This window comes from Chrysemys picta, chromosome 2 (genome assembly GCF_011386835.1).
Source record: "Chrysemys picta bellii isolate R12L10 chromosome 2, ASM1138683v2, whole genome shotgun sequence".
Lineage (NCBI taxonomy): Eukaryota > Metazoa > Chordata > Testudines > Emydidae > Chrysemys > Chrysemys picta.
The window spans coordinates 36,751,475-36,774,665 of record NC_088792.1 but is presented as its reverse complement, the minus strand read 5'-3'; the positions used below and the strand labels follow the sequence as shown (position 1 = coordinate 36,774,665).

Genomic DNA, 23,191 nt, shown 5'->3' with positions numbered 1-23,191 from the left:
ATCTCTCCCTCTGTCTGTAACAGCCTGCAAAAATGGTTGTGGGACACACTGACCCAATTGTTTTTAAGTTAAAATACTATTATAATCCACCAGTTATTGCACCACCCGCAAAAAGAACACAAGTGTTCCATATTTCTGGGATTTTTACACTGTTACAGCTTGTACCACCCAGTGGCAGCTTTTAAGGCTGACAGATATGGACAGCGTTCAGTTTCCAACATTCAGGTTCCAAGCTGAGAGGTGCCAAGAAGGCTGCGGATACAACACTGTCCACCAAGGGAACTTTTTATATTGATCAAGGAGCCCTCTGACAGACAATCCAACTGGTATTTGATAGCTCCCAAAGGGAGCTATAGTCACACACTCCTGGTCCAGGAGATTCACAGATTCTAGGACTGGAAGGGACTTCGAGAGGTCATCAAGTCCAGTCCCCTCATCGAGTCCAGTCCCCTGTGACTGGCCTGTGTCAGCTGAGATGGAGGAAGAGGTTGATATGCCTAGAGGGGTCCTGGAGGATGGGAGTGTAAAAAAACCAAAACCCCTCCAATAAACCCACATCAGATAACACAGGGTCTCAAAATACTGGCAGCTAGATCATGAGAGGCTTTAAAATATCAAACATTAAAGTGAGCCCACAATAATTTATCAGGAGCCACCTTAAAATTTGTAATAGAGGAAGGAACAAATGCACTACTCTATCAGTACCAGAAGATGTATTCTAAGCAATACATCTGCCTAGTGGGAATTTGTTTCTATTGTACACACCTTGTGTAATCTTACTCTGCCTCTCCTTCCCTGCCCTACAAAACTTAGTATTGTCCCCATCAAGTCATGTGTCATTCAAAGCAGTGACTGTGTCTTTATGTTCCTGTGTGGCACCTAATATTTTTGGATACTAGTTTTTAAAAAGTGGCCAGCCAAAGAACAGTGTAAAGTATCAGCTCTTAATCTGTTAGAACCCATCACCTGCATAAGACAGCAAATAATCATTTTGCAACCTCCACAATTATTTGAGTAATGGGATTATTTACGGGCATTTTGTGAGTTGCAGACCCAAGTAGTAGCAGGGGCACGTTGCCCTCCCTCTAGCTTTGGGGGTCCCAGAGTTCAGGCTACAGCCCAAGCCCAAATGTCTGAGACAGCTGACACAGGCCAGTCACAGTGTTTAACTGCAGTATACATATACCCTTAAAGTGCTGCTTCCCCCTTTGTGATGAATCAGGGGTTCTGTCTGTACCACTTCTGAACTTTGCATGATTTTATGAAATTGTATCATGAAAGTACTATATCACAGAAAGCCTATGTGTACATGGATCCCCATGAGGAAGACAGGTGGTATCCTGTGGCTACCAGGCCAGAGACAATGGTGAATGATCAACACTCAAAGATAGTCTTTTCAAAATAAAATATCTTTGGACAATTGGTTCGCTCTACCTTGAGAAGACACTTACTTGTGTCTGAAGAGAGCTTGGGAGTAATGAAAGATTACCAAAAGGCAGAACAAACGAAGCAGGTGGCCCCAGCAGAAGTCTATAAAGGGATTGGGGGGGTGGGGTGTCACTGAGGGAACTGTGGAAGAGAGAGACATTTTGAACCAGATTAAGATGGGGATGGCTGCTGCAAGGACAGGGTAGGCAAGGGGGCAGAGGACCATGCCTGCCTGCCTGACAGAACAGACAGATGCCCCCCCCGAAAAGAACTCCCAAGGAAGAGTGAGCAGTGAGGGACACTGTGTTTAGGATGTTTTATTGTTCTTGCAGGATCTGTACTTTACCTGTTAAGTAAAGAGCATAACATTAGATTGAACAAGGTGTGTGGGGGTGCTGATTGCTTCACAACTACTACGTGGCCCTGAGGGAGTTAAACTATATCCAGAAGTTCCACACTTTTTAAGGTGGATCTCTGGGAGAGGGGTGTGTTTAAGTACAAGGGAGTCTGAAGGGTCAGCCTAGTGCCCAGAGGGGAGAGGTGGCTGGACAGTGAGTTCCAACACTCAGAAGGGGGGGTGCCGAGAGAAGGTCTGTGCCATGAGTGTGCCTAGGGACCCCCAAAATTGGGACAGTGGCAGAACTCCAGACAGGCTCCAAAAGCTTAAACACACCGCAGGAGATCCAGAGCAAAGAGGCTTGGATTCCTCTCACAAATGGGTGGCCAAGACAGGGCACTCATTAGGATCTGTGACATTCTTCCCCTGGAGTTCAGTCCTCTGGTAGGGTGGGGTGGGGTGGAGTGGAGTAGAGGTACTAGAATAGAAGCTAAGGAGCTGTTCTAGTGACTGTGAGGAGGAGTCAGAAGCAGCAACCACAGCACCAGCAGGATGAGCTGTTCTCACTAGGTCTTGATGTCTAGTGATTGTGTTGCTCTTAAGTGTGTGCTACCCAACAGCTGCAACCTTTGTAAAACTTGAAAACGAGGATAAGAACTTTAAGCAGTGGAGGGATATATGGGTTCAACGGGCCTGTAAAAGCAGACGAGAATTACAATAAACAAAACAGCTACACCAACATTTCCAAAGGTTTGGCATATGCTACTGTTCTGTCTTCTGCAAATGGGGGAACAAAGTGTATTTAATCAGTGATAGGACACAATTAACCAAAAAGAATTAGAATTAAATGTGGATCTTGGTGGCATGAACTTATGAAAAGCTAGATAAGCTTTTTTTTCCTAAACTGACAACTGGTGTTTACTACTGCTGCTTGTAAGCATCACTTTCTGCATGTTAGTGTGCTTATTACAGGATCTCTACTTGATAGGTCTGAAACCAGCTGGAATTCTGCATGGCTACCTTCATTGACAGTAAAGGGGTCAATGCCCTAGTACCCATGACTCAGTGAGGTATAAAGATTTCAACTAAAATGGGGGCAGGAGGTAAAATGGGGAATAACCAAAGATTTGATAAATATTTGTCTCCCCAGAGGGGCCAGGAAATTTAAAAAGTTAGAATTCCCATAGTGTAATGATGCTATAACTCAACTGCAGAATACTGGCAATGTATTTTTTCTATCAGTGATTATACATATTTAACTCACATTTATAAGGCTCGCACCACAACAGTATCAGTGCACACTTTACATGACTTAAGTTGGGTCATTAATATTTCCAAATACAAGGAGCAGAACACTGTGGCTTACAATTTTAACCTAATCCTTTCTTCTGTCTTAATCAGCTAAGCATCCAGAATTCTGTAACCCACAGTCAACAATCTGGGTGAAAATGGCTCTTGTAACTCTAAACATGAACTTAGCCACATGTAAACATCATTCCAGAAGAATGCTTTGCCTACAGCTCCTGCAAACTTCACCTTTAGGAAGGGTTAGTGCCAATGTTTTAGATGAGCCACAGCTCTCAGAGAGGGTCAAAAGCAACAGAACAAATTGTCGATGACTTGTCACCAATGCTTTTTGGCCTTTGAAGAAAGTGAACAGCACCATCATTTTCACCCATAAGATTACAAAAGCCAGTGCAGAGATAAAACAGATATGACATGCTCTTGACAGAGCCTATTTCACTCTGAAGGAGAGTGTATGTGGAGCTTTTGAAGGGATTTCATAGAGTTTCCCCTAGATCAGTTGTTCTCAACCTATTTACCATTGTGGGCCGCATATGTGTCTCTCTCTGTGTTAACATGGGCTGTATCCACACTATATCTCTATATACACACACACACAAAACCTGTATGGCCTGAAGGATGTCACATGGGCCGCAGCTGTGTACTGATTGGGCTGCGAGTTGAGAACCACTCCCCTAGGCAGACCTTACAATAGTCAAACTCAGATGTAATGAAGGCACTGATGGCCGAGAGGAGGTCTCCATCTGAAAACAATAGGTAACTGCACATTGAAGAAAATGCACTACGCATGTAACGATTAATAAATGCCAATGTATTTCTTGCACCATACTGAGATTTAGATATACAAGCTACGTAACTAGTGAATTCAAGACTTAAAATCCACCTTTGTGGAGTGATCATTCAAAAGCAGTCAAGCAGACTTTCAGAATCTGGGAAACGTATTTAGGATGAGAATAAACTTAAGATGCAACCAAAAGGGTTATTTTTCTAGAGAAATCACAAGTGCCAGAAAAGAGAATCTGAGAATTAGAGTGCCTCTCCACAACTAAACATGAACATGCTACGGGGATAGAATCATACTTAGCAATTCAGTAGCATATGCAGGGTGGATAAAAATCAATGATTTAAAAAAAAAAATTGGTAAAATGCTTTTTGAGAAAAAGGTCGATCTAAAGATAATGCATCTTAAAACTATAGCTTAAAGATATCTCATCATGGAATAGGGATTATAAATTCTAATTCTATAGTAGGAGACAATATATTCATAATGTTTAAGAAAAGTTTTATAAATGAGTTCCAGTAGTTCATGGATTAGGGACCCAATTTTATGGGGTTTCAGGGGCTTCTGTATAGATTATTTAGGTTAATCTTTCTACCTACCCAATGGGACTCAGTGCTCAGTGTAGAAGATACCATCAGAGATGCTTAGTTTTGCAGTTCTCAAACTGTGGATGTGTGTCTCCAGAGATAATATGCTTGTTAACAGCAAATATGTTTTTAAATAAATAATATATAGAGGTGAGAAACAACAGACCTCAACCCTATTGTCCCTTTGCAAATTTGTGTACACAGAGTCAATCCCTTACCTCTCTCTAAAAGTGCGAAGTTTCAAAAAGTTCAATGAATAGAAGATTGTTGGGGACAGAACGGATCTGGACAAGGAGAAGTCTGGAGATAAATATGAGAAGGGAGGGACAGGCAGTAGAAACAAAAGTGTAACTGTTTGAGCAGCATATTCCAGAAGTCTTGAGGTCTTTCTGAGTGTAGCCTTCATTGATTTGAGATCTACCATACCATTCTCTCACTAGAAGGGAAAACCTATAATGGCAGCAGGCCATAAAAGAGACACAGTGTGGGAATATTTTAATGAAGTTCCTCTACCTGTGGGTAAGCAGGCATGTGTGCAAAATGCAAACAGTGCAACTAAGAAACGCAAGGCCTGGTTGCCCAAATGAAACATCATGAAGTGTTCTTTCTCCGGAGGAAGCTGCATTGAAGATGATGAAAGGAACATGTCCGAACATGCAAGATCTTCATGTTGGTACTTTTTTATTTCATTATTCTTTAAGGACTTCCTGTCTTCCTTCTGGACTATTCTTGAATTTTCATGTTTAAGCAAAAAATATAGTTGTTACTCTATGGTACTATCATTTTAGATGCAGTCGTGTTAAAAAATAAATAGCTGAAATAGGCAGATCTTCCTTTTACAATTTCACCTTTACAGTAGTACCGAGTGTCAGTGAATACAATGAGTAATACTAAATGAGCAGTATGGTAATAATTAAATAACTGCATTGACTTATTTTGTTTAGGAGAATCCATCCTCAACATACAGGATTCTGAAGACTATCCACCTTCAAGATCACCATCATTTTCTATAGTTTCAGAGTTATCTGCCAATGATAGTGTTTTAGTCACATCATGTATGTCACATAGCCACAGTATATCAACTGTAGCAAAAAGAAAAAGAAAAAAAAAATCCATCATCCAGAAACAACAATAGATAAATTTGTGATAAGAACCAGCAGATTACAAAAAGAGGTAATTGATTAAAAAAAACTGCCTGGTTTGTTTATGCAACAAACTCTCCTTTCCCCATGATTGAGAACCCACACTTCATTAACATGGTTCAGTCATTAAGACCAGGATACAGTCCACCCAACAGAGCAGATGTCGCAGGCAAATTGCTGGATAAAATTTATGAAAGAGAAACTGAGCAGTGTGCAAAAGCTCTAGAGGGTGAAACTGTTAATCTGAGTCTTGATGAGTGGAGCAATGTCCACAACGATGCTGTTGTATGTGCTTGTGTGACAACAGAAGAAGGGAATGTCTTCCTTACAGAAACAATTAATACATCAGAAAATGCACACACAGCAGAATACTTACAAGTAGCAGTAAAAGCTCTAACAAACTGGGGGTGGGGGGATTCAAATGTCTAGTATGCAGCTTTGTCATAGACAATGTGGCAACTGTATCCAAGATGAGAAGACATTTAGAAAAAGAGTCCCAAGCTAACATACAGTTGCAGTGCTCATTTGATGCACCTACTAGCCAAAGACTTCAGTGTTCCAGAAACGTTGTTGAAATTGCAAAATACTTCCGTAACAACCACTTTGCAGCAACTGCTCTGAAAAATGCTAACTCTTCCCACAAGAGGTGTGATAGAACTCAGTAGTGGACTGTTTTGAGCACTATATCAAGAACTGACCTAACCGGATGACAGTTTGTGAATAGTGAAAAAACAGATGGCACTGTCACAGCCAAAGTTCTCAACATTGGGATTAAGAGAAATGTTGAACACATGAGGAGTACCCGAAGCCTATTTCTGTAGTCTTGAACAAAATGCAGAGAAATAGCTGTTTTATTGCTGATGCTGTTGAAATTTGGAAGGAACTGAGTGAGATCTTAAAAAGAGAAATATGCATTGACAGAGTTAAATTACAAGCATTAAAAAACCGAATGGGACAAGCACTATCTCCAGCTCATTTTCTTGCAAATATTCTCAATACTTGGTACCAGGGTCAAACCTTAACTGTTGAAGAGGAGTTGGCTAGGACATGAACATCCTGCCATCACCCCTCCATAATGCCAACTATAATAAACTTCAGAGCTAAGGGTGAACCATTCAAGAAATATGTTTGCTGATGATGTTTTAAAGAAAGGCACACCAAGGTCTGTGAGAGTGAGGGATCATTTTCCAGGATAGGTTGTAGATCGTGGATAATGCGCTGGAGAGGTTTTAGCTGGGGGCTGTATGTGATGGCCAGTGGTGTTCTGTTATTGCCCTTGTTGGGCCTGTCCTATAGTAGGTGATTTCTGGGTACCCGTCTTGCTCTGTCAATCTGTTTCCTCACTTCCCCAGGTGGGTATTGTAGTTTTACGAATGCTTGATAAAGATCTTGTAGGTGTTTGTCTCTGTCTGAGGGGTTGGAGCAAATTCGGTTGTATCTTAGGGCTTGGCTGTAGACAATGGATCGTGTGATGTGTCTTGGATGGAAGCTGGAGGCATGTAGGTACGTATAGCGGTCAGTAGGTTTCCGGTATAGGGTGGTGTTTATGTGACCATCACTTATTTGTACTGTAGTGTCCAGGAAGTGGATCTCTTGTGTGGACTGGTCCAGGCTGAGGTTGATGGTGGGGTGGAAATTGTTGAAGTCCAGGTGGAATTCTTCAAGGGCCTCCTTTCCGTGGGTCTAAGGTCACTCTCACAGACCTTGGGAGGCAGGCCAGTCCTCGCTTACAGACAACCCCCCAACCTGAAGCAAATACTCACCAGCAACTACACACCACACCACAGAAACACCAACCCAGGAACCTATCCCTGTAGCAAACCTCGTTGCCTACTCTGTCCCCATATCTACTCTGGCAACAGCATCAGAGGACCCAACCACATCAGCCACACCATCAGGGGCTCATTCACCTGCACATCCACTAATGTCATATATGCCATCATGTACCAGCAATGCCCCTCTGCCATGTACATTGGTCAAACCGGACAGTCCCTCCGCAAAAGAATAAATGGACACAAATCAGACATCAGGAATGGTAACATACACAAGCCAGTAAGTGAACACTTCAATCTCCCTGGTCATTCTATTACAGATTTAAAAGTCACTATCATTGAACAAAAAAACTTCAGAAACAGACTTCAAAGAGAAACAGCAGAACTAAAATTCATTTGCAAATTCAACACCATTAATCTGGGCTTGAATAGGGACTGGGAGTGGCTGGCTCACTACAGAAGCAGCTTTTCCTCTCCTGGAATTGACACCTCCTCATCTATTATTGGGAGTGGACTACATCCACCCTGATTGAATTGGCCCTGTCAACACTGGTTCTCCACTTGTGAAGTAACTCCCTGCTCTCCATGTGTCAGTATATAATGCCTGCATCTGTAACTTTCACTCTATGCATCTGAAGAAGTGAGGTTTTAACTCACGAAAGCTTATGCCCAAATAAATCTGTTAGTCTTTAAGGTGCCACCAGACTCCTTGTTGTTTTTGTTGAAGTGATAATCTCACTTTTAACAGCAGTAGCTTCTTCTGCCGGTGTAGAAAGAATATTTTCTTCCTTTGGACTAATTCATTCCAAATTGAGAAATCGTTTGGGACCTGAAAAAGCAAGAAAGCTTGTTTTTCTTTTCCAGATTATGAACAGGAAAATGAAGGTGAAGATGACTGAGTTAGCTGCAGAAGCCAATAATTTAAGATTCTCATGTTGGCCTGGCTGGCATAGTCGAGTCAATTTGTTTTTTGTTTTTTTAAATTTCATTTAACTATTTTAGTTCAAAACAATTTTAACAAAAACAAACCTGATTTTAAAAAACTTGAATGTTTAACTAAATTTTGTTAAAATATTATGTTTGCTGTTGAAGAAAATAATCCAGAATACATTAATGTTGCTGTTTTAGTTAAATAAAACAATGTCTGTCTGGTGATGTTCTCCTCCTAATACAGCATGGCAAAAAAAATCCTCCAAATATTAATGATTAACCTGTTGAATTGGAGATATTTATGAAGTCATTGGGAGGTGAACTATCTGCTTTAATTACCTTTGGTAAATGAAATAACCAATCATTCATTTTCTGATATACCTGTAAAACTAATCTGAAAAGTTTTCAAAATAAATCCGTTTAAAAATGTATAATGTTTACCTTCTAAAAATGAAACCTAGATCTGAGTTGTGAAGAACAACCAACAAGAATGCACTTTTATGTGGAAACCCATGATTAAATCATGTATTCCTGACTAGTGATTTAAATCATGATTTAAATCAAATCCACCTCGAGCATATATCTCACTTTCAATTAAAAACATTGCCATTGAAAGTTTAACAGGCCTCCATTTTAATAAAATTAATTACGTCAATTTGGTAGGAGAAAGAAGTGTTTACAATTATTGTAGAGTTGTCCCGGAATTAAACCAGCTATATTCAATGACATCTATGCATTTTCTTATCAGCATTTGTTCTGCCCGTAGTTTGCTCTGCATACTGCTCAGTAAATATTTTGAACAAAGGTCTTGTTAGTAGTTCCTTGCTTCAGAGAACAAGGAGAATATAGTTTTCCCAATCCTAAAAATATAGCACAGTTTAAGCACACTACAAACCCTAATTAAAATAAAGTGTTGTAGCAAAGGCAGGAGTTTAACTAAGGAATCATCGAAGCACTCTAACAAAAAAAAGTCTTCGCTCACCAAGTGTATTCTAACATTCAGCCACATAAAAGATGCTGGCCTCAGCGGCTGATGTTTCTTACAATCTGAATAATTAAATCAATGAAAGTATACATTACTCTGGGAAAGTTTAAAAATCAAGAACAGTTAGAAAGAAGAAAAAAAAAAAAAGTACAAAATTCCAGGAATATCAGCCCTTCTGGAATCCAGAAACCAAGGCAGCTGCTCCTGACTTCCAAGTTACTATTTCTACTCCTGTAACAGGGAGTACATAATACTTATTCTGACACTGTATTGGAAAAAGGACAGTGATAGACAACAATGGTAACATATGTTACTCTGCCCAGACTAATAGATTACAAACAAACAATCTCATGGTAATGTTTTGTGCAGAAAATCTTAATCGCCACTATCAATAAGTCCTTATCTGCTCTCCCAAACAGACGGTTCTTTTCCATTTGACTCTCCATTAATCCAATATCCATCATTCAACTGAAATTGAAGTTCATTCACACAACTTTTTCAAAAAGGCAAATGAGTACATATTATGAATCACCACAACTGTAGAAAATGGAGTTGCTGGTTTACTAAGGCCATGTCAACACTACAAAGTCAAGTCAACTTAGTTATATTGACGATCATCCTCCGCTGTAATTAAACCTCTTTTGCGCATCCACACAATGCTCCTTGTGATGGAGGAGTACATCCACAGTTGGTGATCTTGCATTGACAGAATTGTCATTGGTGGTGAACCCCTGGAAAAGGATGAGTATTTCTCACCTCTCCCAGACAGCCAATCTTGATGGGGAGACTGAACATAGGACCAATTGTGCCAGCGTATCCTTTGGAAAGTTGCTCCATCATGTCTATCAACAGAGATCTGCAGATGGAAATTAAGAACCTGGTCTACAATGCAGTAGTTACTCCCACTCTTCTTTCTGGTGGTGTGACATGGATGACATACTAAAGCCATCTTAAGCGTCTGGAGTGGTACCAACAGCGCTGCCTTAGGAAGATTCTCCATATCAGATAGGAAGACCATTGCGCCAATACCAGTGTTCTCTCTGCAGCTAACATCACCAGTGTTGAGGCAAAGATTACAAAACATCAACTTTGCTGGGTGGTCATTGTGCGCAGATGGCTGATACTCATGTTCCAAAGCAAGTCCTCTTTTCTCAACTTAGTCATGGTAAAAGGACCTGCAGGGGACAGAGGAAACACTACAAGGACATCCTGAAAGTACATCTTAAGACGGGAGACATTGACCCCATGAATTGGAAGAACTGGCTGGCAAGAGACTGCAATGGTATCACATCATACATCAAGCCTCAGCCTGTTCTGAAGAGAATCGCATTGTTCAAGAGGCTGAGAAGCGGCAGAGGAAGGAAGGAAAGGGTACAGCATCCTGCTCTTTCCAAGCAAGCACCTGTCACATGTGGAAAAACCCGTAGAGCACAAATTGATGAGACTTAAGATAGCTGAGGAGTCCAATGACTTTCCCCCAGCAGACAGCCTCATATCAAGGGATAGCCAATGATGGCATTGACAGAGAAAGCAGTGCACCTTGGATACTTATCCCACTGTGCAACTCACCACCATCTGCCACTGGGTGTTCTGGAAAGGGTTTGCAATTTCTCATGGGGGCAGGCTCACTGCCCCATAATGCAGTTTTCTCTGTCCCATCATACCATGGGCTTCTAATTACGTTTCATGCTGCTTTTCAACAGCCCCTGTAAAGTGCACACCCACCATCTCTATCTCAAAGCATGGATCATGCAGTGCTCTCTAGTCTTGTGATGAGCGTTATGAACACAACATGGCCGATCCTGTAGTATTTCATGAGCTACAAACTGAATGACACTGTGCTGTGTCTGCCCGCCATGGAAAGAAACAATTAAAGATTGTTTTTGGCATTCATGGAGCAGCTGCTTTGTCAGCTCTGGATGCAAGAAACAAGCACTGAGTGGTGGGATTGCATCGTTATGCGGGTATGGGAAGACAAGGAGTGACTGCAGAACCTTTGGATGTGTAAAGCCACTTTCTTAGAACAGTGTGCGGAGCTTGCCCCAGTACTGTGGCACAAAGACACCAGCTTCTGTGGAAGCTGTCAACTCCAGACTGTTACCATTCAGTGGCAAAACAGTTTGGAGTCAGGAAGTACACTGTGGGGGTTATAGTGATGTAAGTGTGCAGGGCCATTAATCACCTCCTGCTATGAAGGAATGACACTCTGGGGAACGGGAGAGAAATAGTAGATGGCTTTGCAGCAATGAGATTCCCAAACTGCAGCAGATCAATAGACGGCGCACACATACTCATTTTGGCCCCAGAGTACCTTGCAGAGGAGTACATCAACAGAAAGGGCTACTTGTCTATGGTATTGCAAGCTCTGGTAGATCACTGGGGTCATTTCACTGATATCAACGTGCAGTGTTCACGGAAGGTGCATGACACGTGCATCTTCAAGAACACGGACCCGGAAACCTGCAACCAGGGACTCTTTCCAGACCAAAGATTCCAGTCAGAGATGTGGAGATGCCAATAGTGATCCTCAGAGACCCAGTTTATCCTTTGCCCCTGTGGCTCATGAAGCCTTACACCAGAACCCTTGACAGCAGCAAGGAGAGCTTCAATAACAGGCTCAGCAGATGCAGAATGACTTTGGCTCATTAAAGGGTCATTGACGCTGCCTTTTTGGCAGGTTAGACCTCAATGAGAAAAATATCCCCATGGTCATAGCAGCCTGCCGTGCTCTGCATAACATTTGTGAAGCTAAGGGGGGGAGAAGTTTCTGCAGGGGTGGATCAGCTGGATGCTGATTTTGAGCAGCCAGATATAAGGCTGGTATGGGGCTCAACACGGGGCTATTTGAATCAGTGAGGCTTTGAAAGAGCATTTTGACAAAGAGCCCCAGTAACATGTCTGTCTGTAATACATTTACCTAGGCATTGTAGTATGAACCTTGTAATTTTTATTTTTATAGATAGATATAGATAGAGATAGATAGAGATAGATAGAGATAGATAGAGATAGATAGAGATTTACAATGAAAATGCTCCGATTGTCCCTGTGTATGAATTTCAGCAGCAATCACCATTTGTTGAAGACCATAAAGATGCCTTAGCTTTCTAGAAGTACATTTTTATTCAACAGTGATACAAACAATTACATTCTGAAAGGGACATAAAAATGAAGAGCACATTTCCATATGAGGCTCTCACAGTTGGGTATATGCCCAGCTTTCACTGTGACATGTCCCTCAGAGTGAAGTGCATGGATTACCGAGATGGCCCAGGAACATGTGAGGTGGGCATGGAAGGCTGCAGGGGGAGGCAAGCAAAGATGTGTTCCATCTACAGTTCAAGAACCTCAGGATGTCTGTCTGGTACTGAAGCAGCTGTATCCTGCCCATTTCCTCTCCTGGCTATCCATATGCAGTTTCTCCTTGATAGCCTCTCTCCATGCTCTCTGCTCACAATTAGAAGATTGCAGCACCTCCTGGAACACGTCTTCCTTAATCCTCCTGTTTCTTCTCCTTATCTGACAGAGGCACTCAGTCCATGTGCAGGAGACAACCATCAAGGGCACATCTGCAGAAGCTAAAGAAACAATAGACAGAGGCACTATTGAGAGTGCACTCACAGATTTGATTCAAACAAGTTAGAGAACCACCACTTTCTCACTTCCCCTTGGCAGGCACAAAGCATGGTGCAAGCCCCAGCCACGGTGAGCTCAGCCCAGGGGGAAGGGGCAAGATAAAACTAAAGGTGGAAGGGTTTCAGAGGGGTATCACTACAAGTGCCTAGGGCCACTCTTCTGAATACTGGCACTGTTTTCCCCAGGTGAGGGTGATAGCAGCAGATATCTTGCTCCTGTGGGTAACCAAGGATGCAAGGGTGCAGTTCCTGCTTGTGCAGAGCTGCAGACCAGGTCCATATGCTGCTCACTGTGTGCTGCTTTGTTAATAGCAGAAATAACTGCCAAATGGTGTGCAAAGTTTCCTACAGAGGGGGAAGAAACAAGGCTGCTCTCCCAAGAAATCGGTGCAGGGGATTGGAAAGTAGCTCCAGAAAAGATTCCTAGAGATTTCTATGGAGAACTCCCAGGGCATCCTGGTGTGCATCAACAAACTTTTCCACAGGGCCTCCTCTACCCAGCTGCTTAGGGGAATGAGAAGCAGATACAAACAGTGCCAGTGTTGGTTATTTCAATCCCCCTTCTATCCATAGATCTAGCTCATGTCTCCCTGCAATATCAAAGCTCAATGAGTACTTACCAGAGCTCCCCTCTTCTGCATCAGGTGTGCCACAGCACAACTGGCTAGACCCTTCAGGACTTAAGTAGAGCTCCTGGCTTGCCATGCCACTACACATCCCCGTCACCTGTCCCCATCCTTCTTCAACTCCACTTCCTCGTCCACCACGGTGTCCTCGGAATTCACTCCACCAGCCCTACTGAGGTATCCACAGGCTCTTGGCGGTGGAGAAGGGGTCACTGCCGAGGATGGCATGCGGCTCCTTGTAGCAGCAGCATGTTTTTGGCAACACACCAGACTGACGATTGGCCTCCTTTGCCTTCTGGTACACCTGCCTCAGCTCCTTGATCTTGGCATGGCACTGCTCTTTCGCCTCCATGTCACAAGCAATCAGTTCTTGCAGCTGAAGCAGAGTTGTGCCTGCATAGCCTCCTCCCCCCACAGACCCAACAACTCCAGTGTACTCCAGGCAAGAGTGCATTTACTGTGGGGAGCCAGCATAATTAGCTGGACAGATGCAATATGAGCTCTCCACAATGAGCAAACTGGAAGAGGAATTTCAAAAATTCCCAGGGCTTTAAAGGGGGAGGGACGCATGCCTGTGTATCTGGCTGCAGGGCAGTGGAGCTCAAACTAGTGACCAGAGCCGTCATGATGAGCATTGTGGACACCTCCTGGAAGTCACTTAGGGAGACATAAGCAACGCAGCGTCAATGCCGAAACTGCATCACTAACTACATCGCCATAAACACTACGCCTCTTGTTGGAGGCGGTTTTACTATGTCAAAGTAGCAGGTGAGTTAAATCAGTGGGAGGGACATTGCAGTGTGTATACCTCCACAGTTAAGTCTACATAAGGCAGTTTGTGTCAGCCTAATGTATAGTGTAGACAAGGCCTAATTCACTTAACTATGCTGTATAGTGGGATGCAAGTTCATATTCTGTACAATATGTAATTTGAGCTTTTAATCACAATATAACCGACAAAAATTGAGTGTAGTTGATATTAAAAAAAACACTACACACACAAAAACCACCTACAAGTCAGTTGCTATGGCCCACTACTTCACCAGTTGATCTATATCATACACCCTCTCTCTTCAGCAGCCTCTGAAAGACCACCTGAACACACATAGTAAATGCCCAGACCCTATTCAGAGGGGATCAGTAAGGGAAAGTCTTGAATATGTGGAATGGAATGAAAGGCTAGTAAATTTGCCATAAAAATTGACCAACCCAGGTATGACAGTTGCAGTCAATATGGTTTTATAAAAATTTGATAATGAGTGAATATAATGTAACTGGAATATGCTTCAGGCAAAAGGCCTCTATAAGCTTTGTAATGATACCTTACTAATCTACTGAGTGTGATCATCCTATTTGTATAAATGTACCACTCTTGTATCTAAAGCTAGAAATATGAAATATAACTGAGGGCCTATTGTAATTATGCAAAGTGTGGGCCATTAATAGTGGTTTGGAATCTTGATGACTCCCATTAACAAGGACCATTGTCTGCAGATGGCTGTGTTTTACCGGTAAGTCTTCCTGTATACCTGTGTGCTGGCAAGTGGGTAATGAAGTCTTGCGGTGACATGTGATCATGTCACCTGAACTGGAATCCATCTTTAACCTGGTGTCTTTCCATTGAGAAGGAGGGGGTGGGAACTCAGAGAGGGACAAAAGGATTCCTGCCTTATGCAAAAGATATATAAAGGGGTGGAAGAGAACGAAGGGGAGAGAGGAGCCATCATGAAGAATCCCCTAGCTATCACCTGAGCTGGAACAAGAGCTGTACCAGGGCAAAGAATTGTGCCCAAGCCTGGAAGGTGTTCAGTCTGAGGAAAAGACTTACTGAAGCATCTCTGAGGGCGAGATTATCTGTATTCAGTTTGATTAGACATAGATTTGTGCATTTTACTTTATTTTGCTTGGTGACTTACTTTGTTCTGTTACTACTTGGAACCACTTAAAACCTACTTTCTGTATTTAATAAAAATCATTTTTTACTCATTAATTAACTCAGAGTATGTATTAATACCTGGGGGAGCAAACAACTGTGCATCTCTCTCTATCAGTGTTATAGAGGGCGAACAATGTATGAGTTTACCTTGCATAAACTTTATACAAGGTAAAACGGATTTGTTTGGGTTTAGCCCCCATTGGGAGTTGGGCATCTGAGTGCTAAAGACAAGCACACTTCTGTGAGCCGTTTTCTGGTAAACCTGTAGCTTTGGGGCAAGTAATTCAGACCCTGGGTCTGTGTTGGAGCAGACGGGAGTGTCTGGCTCAGCAAGACAGGGTGCTGGAGTCCTGAGCTGGCAGGGAAAACAGGAGCAGAGGTAGTCATGGCACATCAGGTGGCAGCTCCCGGAGGGTTTCTGTGATCCAACCTGTCACACCAGGCACAAAGTTTACTTATCTTCCCTCTACCATGGTGAGTGATGATGAAACAACAACATAAATAAATGGCTGCAAGAGTGAGCAAGCAGAATTTTGCAAGACTCAGTTGAGGGATGAAAAGCTTGTGTGGCTGCACAATGGAAGTACTTGTCACTGGAATCATAATAGGTCCCTATTTATCACGAAAGGGATTAAAGGGAGATGGAATGAACAGTAGCCACAGGGAAAGAGAAAGGAAGTAATGTGACAAGACTGCTTTTCACCAGGAGATCCCTATCAAAAGGTGAATTCCTCCAAATGAGCCTTAACCAGTGCCAAAAAGAGAAGGGTAAAAGCAAGTGAATATCTCCAGATCTGATCTTCCCTTCCTCACCCCCAAATTCTGAAAAGACTTTACAACTTTTTTTTTGTGCAAAGGGCAAGTCCCTGGTGGCCACAGTGTTGCACCCCTTTAGGCACACAATGAACTCTAGCCCTTTGAATCATAGAAAGATTACGACACACCCAGGTTCAAAACAGGTCAATCTACATTGGACTGCAAGTCGAATTAAGGAACCGTGTTTAAACATTGTTTCAGACAAACTTATCTAAGGTCCTAATTAAGTTACCAACCAGTCATGTCTTAGAGTCCCAAGACAAAGTTAAAACAGTGCCCCTACAAGATAAATGGGGCTTAACTACATGAAAGTCTTGAACATCAGCAGAGTTCAGGCACGTTGTTACAGCATAGCTTAGACCCATCTACTATGCAAGAGAACCACACTTCAACAAGTTGGAGGTTTCCATGTATTAATACAAATGAATTATTATTGTAGATGGAATCTAACAGTTTGGCCAAACAGCGTGGGTGTGTACAAACCTCATTAGAAATAGTTTTAAAATATTTAGCCTAAGCCTTTATCTAGACTACCACGTTGTTTTTAAACCATGTTCTAAGAAGGTTTGAACCAATCCATGCTGATCAGCCAGACCAGATCAGAAACCAGTTTAGCTGCAAGAAAGTTTACTGTGAATTTAAACATTCTTCAACTCAGTTCCCAGATCTGCGTAGGTGGCACCAAAGAGGCCTGCTCCAATATAAAGAAAGGTTCTGCCATGTTGCCAAATGTTGGTCCTCATAACAGGAAATAAGTTCACTACATGTATTTGACTATGTTCCTTTAAACAGGGAAAATTTCAAAAGTTAGTTAATTTTTTAAATATAGATACACACACACACACACTATTTACTCTCTTTCTTCAGTAAGGCTCACGGACTATTTAAGCTATTTGGATATACACAACTTCTATGCCCCAACTATTCCCAAGCAGCCCTCCCAAGGTGGCAACCTAACACACACACACACACACACACACCATTCTCTCACATCCTTCCCTGATTCTTAATATAAAAAGGCAGCACCCACTTTTTATTTCGTCTAAATAAGGTTTCACAGAATTAAAACTTTAAATACAACCAATAGTCAAGAAACAGAAAAGCGTGCATCCCTCAAAAAAAAAAAAAAAAAAAAAAAAAATCAAATCCAAGATTTAGATTTGATTGGTTTGATTTGAGAAACCCAGCAACTAGAGAAAGGGCAACATAACACGACATTCCTATAGATGGACATACTTTAAGAAAAATAGGTTTCTCTTTTATTCACCATGTGCATTTATTATATAATAAACTAACCCAGATCCTCTGCTGTGGCCAAGAAGCAATCTGCATAACATTGGGTGTGTTAAGAGACCACAAGGGTGGCTTAAATTACTTTTGCACTCCCCCAATCACAATTCAACAAAATAAGAATATTAATGTTTAGTCCATTAAAGTGTGACTGAATATATTATGCAAGTTTTTCTTCCAGTATCACTGGGTTATATTACCATTTCATTCAATGAATACAAGTGAGGAAAGTACAAATGTAATACTAATTTAGAAGCAGGATCAAGGCTCTCCTTTCCTTTCATTTGGGCAGACTGCAACTGTTTAACAATTAAGAGAGTCTCCCTCTGATAGGATTTAATGAGTTCTACTTGGTTTTTAAGAGCAAGATCTCACAGATATCAAAAACAAATGAGAAAGATTAGACCATATAGTCCACCCCCAGGTGCTAGTGCAAGATTATTCCCTACAGTACATTTTCTAGTGCTTTGTGCAAACCATACAGTATCCCACCACACATTATGCAAATGACACATATATAAAAGCAAATAGACTATCCATAATTAGTGCTGGCCTCAGAGGAGACACCTCATTCACCCTCAGTGAAGCAGTAGCAGCTGGCAAAAGAGAATAAAGAAATTGGAAACAAAAATAGGTCCACTACCTATCATCCCAAGGGTGTAAACTCATGACTGCAAGCAACATTCAAAACCTAAACAGCTGTTCGTATTTTTCAGAATTAAAGAAGGGTGCTGACGTTGAACCGCATGTCTAGCACAAAGTATTTACGAACAGCGTGATCCATACCAGGCTCCCCAAACTACAATGCCCATTCAGGCTATTGACAGCCCACAATGCTTTGGGTAATGTAGTTTGTATAAGAGAGCTCACAGTACACAAGCTGTTATAACTGAAGACAGACAATATAAGGCAAAAACAGTTTGCTTTCAGCTGAAAGCAATTCATTTATATCCCACTGACTAACCCAGAAAGAAGCAGTGGCACTATTTGTACAGTTCCTCTACCAAAAACTAAGGAGCTGAAGAGGGAAGCTTTTTTCTTTTTTTTTTTTTTTGGCGGGGGGAGGGGGCGCAAGAAGAAGAGGACATGAATCTAAAAGCAAAAAAGGAAAGCTTAGCAACATATATGCAGCACTGCTACTAAGAAAATATAGCAGCAACTTTCTAAACATCTTACTTTTGGAGAGAGCATTAATGTTGCATCTTGCAATGCAAAAACAAAACTAATAATTTTCTGATCTTAAGAACAAAGATGAAGTCACAATGCAAAGCATATTTCATTGACATAATGGCTAGAATCCTCACAAAACTAATGTAACCAAAATGCACCTCATCTCTGGCAAAAAGGATGCATTTTGACGAGGTTTTATGGGTTTTGTACACATTTATTAAATATTTATATCAGCATGGAATTGGGAGTGAAGAAGGGATTGTCTGTTTAGACATATTCATGTACAAATGATACACTGGCTATGTTCACATTAAAAGCCAAATCTTGTTTAATGCTTACTTTGCTGTAACACCCATTGGCCCCAACCGGGATCACAGCCCATTGTACCCATGTACTGGGTGCTGAACTCACTCACACAAAGACATTATGTTCTTTGGAAAAGGACCTTACATTTTAAGAAGTGACCTGTGAAAAGGGCATGGAGGAGGGAAGTATGTAAATATATATTTTTGTTTTTATAAACAGATGGACTAAGACAATTATCCCCATGTACTCTTCAATCTAGCACAGGGGTTCTCAAACTGGGGGTCTGGACCACTCAGGGGGTCACGAGGTTGTTACATGGGGGGGGGAGTCGCGAGCTTTCAGCCTCCACCCCAAACCCTGCTTTGCCTCCAGCATTTATAATGGTGTTAAATATACAAAAAATGTTTAATTTATAATGGGGGGGGGAGAAAAATCACACTCAGAGGCTTGCTATGTGAAAGGGATCACCAATACAAAAGTTTGAGAAACACTGATCTAGCCAAATAAATGATGACCGCTACCTGTACAAGCGGAATAGCACACTGCCACCAAAGCAAGAACTAAGCTCAAAATGTGGACTTAAAACCCCTCCATGAAAGTATATTACATAACTAGTAACTCACATTAATAAGTCCTGCTATTGCTCTATTCAAAACAAGGATACCTTATTAACAGCTTAAATCCATTTTTATTCAACAGTTTCCTAAAAATTAATTCTATTTCTATCCTATGTAAGATAGGCATAAAAACTGTAGGGGAAAAAAGTCACTGAACAGTATCTATTAAACAAGCTTATCTTTTCTGCCCCCTTCCAGCTCTTATCATTGGGAAAAATTACACCAGCAGCAGAGAACGGGGTTGTGTTGTCCAAATGGTTAGTCAGAGAGCGGAACTACAGACATACTAAAGAAAAAGTGTTTAAAACCTTTTGCCTGAAAAGTCTAAACATTACATGCATTTCTATTGAATGGCACCAGCATCACAGCACTACGTGTTTGTGAGCATTTGACAGTTCCTAGAAAATGTGGGACAGCTTTTACTTTTTCAAAGCCATTTCTGTTACCATTAAATTACAAGCGTCTAACCACTGAGGATGTTTTACATACTTTAAAGAGTACGCCAAGTTCAAAAAAAGCATAATCCTGAAATATATAAAGCATGTCAGCAGAACAAGTTTTCCCCGTAATCACCTTTCAGAAAGAAAGGTAACGGGAACAAAAAGTTATGGGGCAGAGATGGCAGTGAAATGTCATTTTAACATTAATTGGTACATTTTAGATTAAATAATAGATTTACAAAAAAGTGAACACAAGCCCTGTCCAGACTGGGCCTCAAACTTTGTTTGCACCAAACCAGTTTAAAACAAAACAAAAACACAGTAACTATTTAGACAGTTCCTGCTGCAGTGTGTACAGGTGTTATTTTGCATTTAGAGATGTTAGGATTTTGCATTTAGAGATGTTAGGATCCACTCTGCAAGGTCACTAAGTGCCTCCTACAAGAGTGCTAAGTACTTTGCAGGACTTGGTCCCTTGCATGGCACAGGGTTCAAAATCCTTAAGGATAGACATCAACTAGGCTTGGTGGAGATGGGGATTGCTTAACCTGTTATCCATAACTGCATTAGAAGTCTCTGCCTATACCTCATCTATATTAGCCCAAGATAGTACCAAAATAGAAATTGTGTAGATTTCCAAACAGGTAATGTTTTCTGCCATACAAAGAGCGTTCCAACTTCTGCTCTATTTTCCCCCAGTGTAGGTCAAAAATAACTCCTTTGAAATCAGCGTCATTCTAGCATGACAGAGCAAAACTTGACCCAGCCATTTTGAAAGCTGGCCACCACCCTTTTTGGTGATCTTGGAATTTATATTATTCATACTTATTCTCTGATTGAAACATGTGCATAACTCCATATCACCACAAATTACACATGCTTACTGAAAGGGGCACTAATCCTAAGAGAAAGTTCTGTCCATGCATTCATAAACTTGTTATGAATTTATTTTTTTTAAAAAAACACACTACACACCAGCTAAGCTTTACAGTCCCAGATTCACTGATGTCCTGAAAAAGTGGTGGCTTTCAAAGTAATAAGTTCAAAAAGAGTTTAAACGGTTGAACACAAATACATCCATAAAGTTTTAAATATGATGCAAAACACACAGTCCTTAGCTTACTAAACCTATACAGTGTTTTGTAACATGACACTTTATGACAGATTAGCTGTCAATTTACCACTGTACTTCAAACTTCACAGACAGAAACCCTCCAGATAATTAGCCCTATTCGAGCATTTATTCCCCACTTAGAAAACTTTGAAAGTTTAAGATAACTATTCCTAACAATTTAGCTGGTAGTTAAACTGAACAGAAACTTATCTTTTTGAGACCTCTTATCTTTAGATTTTAGTGCAAACATTATTTCTAAATAACATTATAACTAAGTAACACATTATTTGCTCTATATCTCCAGCATATCAAATCTTTAGCTATCGTAAGAGGAAAGGTAGTGGATTAAAAAATAAATAAATAAATAAGGTAGGCCTGTGATAATATCCTTTAGAGTTCAGAGCTGTGCTTAATAGCTTTTACTTAAGCAATAATGCTAATGGAATACAAGTTTGTTCTCCAAAAGTGAGCTTGTGGTGCATCAAAAAGTCTTTGCCTTTTATTTTCTATACAGTAAACAAATTATTACAGCACACACCTGTATTACATTTGACATATAAGCAGTAATGTTATTTAAAATAAAAATGAAGCTTTTAAAGCTATGCAAGTGGTGGTCTGGATGCTTTCTTCTCAGAGGAAATCCAAGACGGTAACCCCAATGTGGATTATTGGCCAACTGTTCAGCAAGCTGAACATTTTATAATACAGTAGAACCTCAGTGTTATGAACATACTAGTCAAACACACACCTCATTTGGAACCAGAAGTACGCAATGAGGCAGCAGAGACGAAAAAAAAAGCAAATACTGTATTCTGTGTTAAACTACTAAAAAATAAATCTTTTCTTTTAAACTTTCCCTTTGACAAGATAAGGAAACTGTTTCTGTGTGTGTTTCATTTAAATTAAGATAGTTAAAAGCAGCATTTTTCTTCTGCATAGTAAAGTTTCAAAGCTGTATTAAGTCAATGTTCAATTGTAAACTTTTGGAAGAACCGTAACATTTTGTAGAGACTTACGAACATTTCAGAGATATGAACAACCTCCGTTCCCAAGGTGTTCATAACGCTGAGGTTCTAGTGTACCATACCAGTTCCATTTTTTAACATGCTGGGTTCCGCTACATGCAGGGGGGGGGTGGGGGTGGAGAGGGCCTTAAAGTGAAGGATCAGTGGTGATAGAGAAAGCTCAGTGATCATTGCCCCAGTTTGCAATTCTGTTTCTACAATTTCAAGAAGAGTGGCAGGCTGCCCTTTCACTGAAAGCTGCTTCCCTTCTCTGCCAGCTCCCAGTACTGCTCTCCATAGGCGCAGCTCCTTTGAATTCAGGCAGAAGTCTAAAAGCCCAAGTTTCTGCTCTCTGCTCTCACAACAATCATTTCAGTAAAGGGGGAGCAAAAGCAAACAGAAAAAAGCCACCACACAATTAGAAACCAAGAAGAAAAACTGTTAGAGAACTGGAGAAAAATATGGATAATTAAAAAATAATAATAGGAATTGTGGCAGGACATAGCAGAACAAGTGGCACACCCCACTACCAACAAAGCAGGAGACTGTGGGCAGGTCTACACTACCCGCCTGAATTGGCGGGTAGAAATCGATCTCTCGGGGATCGAATTAACGTGTCTCGTCGGGACACGACAATTGATCCCCGAATCTACGCTTCTACTCCACCAGCGGAGGTAGGAGTAAGCGCCGTCGATGGGGGAGCCGCGGAAGTCGATTTGCCACCGTCCTCACAGCGGGGTAAGTTGGCTCCGATAGGTCGAATTCAGCTACGCTATTCGCGTAGCTGAATTTGCGTATCTTAAATCGACCCTCCCTTCCTTCCTTCCCTCCCCCCCCCCCCCCCCCGTAGTGAGGACGTAGCCTCAGATACAGTATGTACTTGCTGAAACAGCCAAGATCCATGTCCTCACTCTCCCACTTTTGTGTGCATGGACACAGACACAAAGACACACCCCTTTTCATCAGATATTTC

General features: G+C 41.3%; 2 protein-coding genes and 1 long non-coding RNA gene across 15 annotated transcripts in view; 1 reads left to right on the top strand and 2 right to left on the bottom strand.

Moving 5' to 3' along the window:
- The window catches only part of LOC135981923 (myb/SANT-like DNA-binding domain-containing protein 2), a 226,115-nt gene that overhangs the window by 9,656 nt on the left and 193,268 nt on the right, over positions 1-23,191 (top strand). The gene's annotated exons all lie outside the window — the stretch shown is intronic.
- Positions 1-23,191, bottom strand: part of ARHGAP21 (Rho GTPase activating protein 21) — a 198,831-nt gene that overhangs the window by 171,881 nt on the left and 3,759 nt on the right. The window lies entirely within an intron of this gene.
- Positions 8,315-23,044, bottom strand: LOC135981925 (uncharacterized). The gene is made up of 2 exons (XR_010599126.1): positions 13,520-23,044; positions 8,315-12,842 (listed from the first exon to the last, which is right to left on the bottom strand). It is a non-coding gene; the product is annotated as an uncharacterized LOC135981925 (long non-coding RNA).